The sequence below is a fragment of the Aquarana catesbeiana genome, linkage group LG06, assembly GCF_042186555.1.
Source record: "Aquarana catesbeiana isolate 2022-GZ linkage group LG06, ASM4218655v1, whole genome shotgun sequence".
Taxonomy (NCBI): Eukaryota; Metazoa; Chordata; class Amphibia; order Anura; family Ranidae; genus Aquarana; species Aquarana catesbeiana.
In genome coordinates, this window is record NC_133329.1 from 364979401 (window position 1) to 364981356 (window position 1956).

General features: G+C 45.7%; 1 non-coding gene across 1 annotated transcript; it reads left to right on the forward strand.

Annotated features, from left to right (window-relative positions):
- Window positions 1-556: 556 nt before the first annotated feature.
- Window positions 557-744, forward strand: LOC141101885 (U2 spliceosomal RNA). Its single transcript, XR_012235038.1, has one exon. It is a non-coding gene; the product is annotated as a U2 spliceosomal RNA (small nuclear RNA).
- Window positions 745-1956: the final 1212 nt, after the last annotated feature.

Here is a 1956-nt window from a genome sequence, read left to right on the forward strand (position 1 = left end):
CGATAATGAAACATGTTGGAGAAGCTGAGCAGAAATGGGTACATGCTTTCATATCTAGTGGAACTGCCCCTCCATCAGGATATATTGTAACAAGATATTCAAACTCTGCAACCTTGGCTTAGGCTATGTAAATCCCAGCCCAGAAAAAGCTCTTGTATCCATCTATCCTTCCGGGTACTATTTCCAGCCAGAAAAAAAAAAAACTGCTGCAACACCATTTCATATCTGTGGTTAGACAGCCTAACCATTTGTTCTGGAAAACCAGTATCACCCCACCTTCAACAATGTAGGTAGACACCATGAGTCATATCATGAAAATAGAAAAGCTAGATGCTGATGATAAAAAGGTGTTTGTGTCTCAATCGTATATATCAGGGATCTCCAAACTACGGCCCTCCAGTTGTTGCAGAACCACATATCCCATGAGGCATTGTAAAACTCGGGCATTCACAGACATGACTAGGCATGATGGGAATTGTAGTTCCTGAACAACTGGAGGGCCATTGTTTGGAGACCCCTGGTATATATTAATGAACTTATCTAATTTTCACACCTTGTCACTTATTGGCCTTTTGGCTTAGATCAAGTGTAGTATCTGTTCTTGTCAGTGCCCAGTGGGAGCACTCCACAGTCTTTCTGGCCTTATGGATACGAAGGCAGTTTGTATAGTGCTCCTGCTGGTATGATGGCATCACAAGAGATCTTCCGGATGGGCAAGAAAACTAAATATATTGTGCACCACATAAGGTGTGGGTTGGGAGTACTTTCCTGGTGTGGAGAGCTCAGAGGGACCCGGTGCCTCCCGATATGAGTGGTGCTTCCTGGTCTGGAAGTGTCTGCAGTGTCAAGGCCATGAGTGGTATTCTGATGGTACTCATAGTATCACTATGGGTTTGGAACCCCACAGTGAGAACAAGCACTTGGCCATGGTACCATTTTCTCTTTTTCTGCACTAAGGCTCATGGGCTAGGCCTTTTGACCAGGACCACAGCAATTTTGGTTACCAGGCCACAAGGCCTAGCTAATGCACCTGCAATGGCACTTTTTTGTTTTTGCATATTCATGTTTCCTCTCCACATGTGTGTCTCTTTGCACTTGTATATGTGTTCCCTTTTCACTCTGGTAGATGGAGCGTGTGGACCCTCAGGCCTACCCTTAAGTCTAGTGGGAGGATGTGTGGACATTAGGTTCCTTCCCTGCTTTGGCGGTCTCTCTTTGGGAGAGCTGTTCACCTGGTACTCGGTTGGCTTTAGCTGACCATGAGGAAAAGGGGTCTGCAAGGCCTTTTGGCTAGGTGGACCCGAGTGAGCCTTACCCTAGTCAGGAGCCTAGTGCCCCCGGGGGGGGGAGGGGAGGTCCTAATTCTCCCTAAGGTGGACCAGAGACGTATCCTAAGTGGACAATTTTGGTTCACTTATTGATGTTTGGTTCTTGTGCAATGACTAAGCACAGGTGTGTGAAACGCATCTGCTGAATTGTCTTTTGAGCTATGTGTCATGTCCTCTCTTTTCATGGATATACAATAAAGTATGAAGATGTCATACTGGAGGTGCCTCACCTTTCTCTCCTTTGCATCTGCTTCTTGGTCGCGGACCCTGGCAGGCACCCGGCTTCCTATAGCAGCTATAGCTGGTTCCTGCAATAGCAACCCCTTTGCTGTTTTTGGTTTTTGCGTACCCACCACAGGTTCAAAAAAAGAAAACGCTCATACGCTGCCCTCTGACATGCACTGAAATCCTTCCATACAAAATTTTAAAATAGACACGCTCTTCTGACCGCTCCCCCTTCCCATGGTGAGACCTGGGCACATCTAGTTCGAGCTTTCCTTTTCCCTTTTTGCTCCTCTTATCCCTCCTTACTATTATCGTTCACCCCACTATTCTCTTTACTTTTCCTATGGACTACTTTCTTCTTTTGATCATTTGAAATCGGTTACGACTTTCATTTTATTTTTTT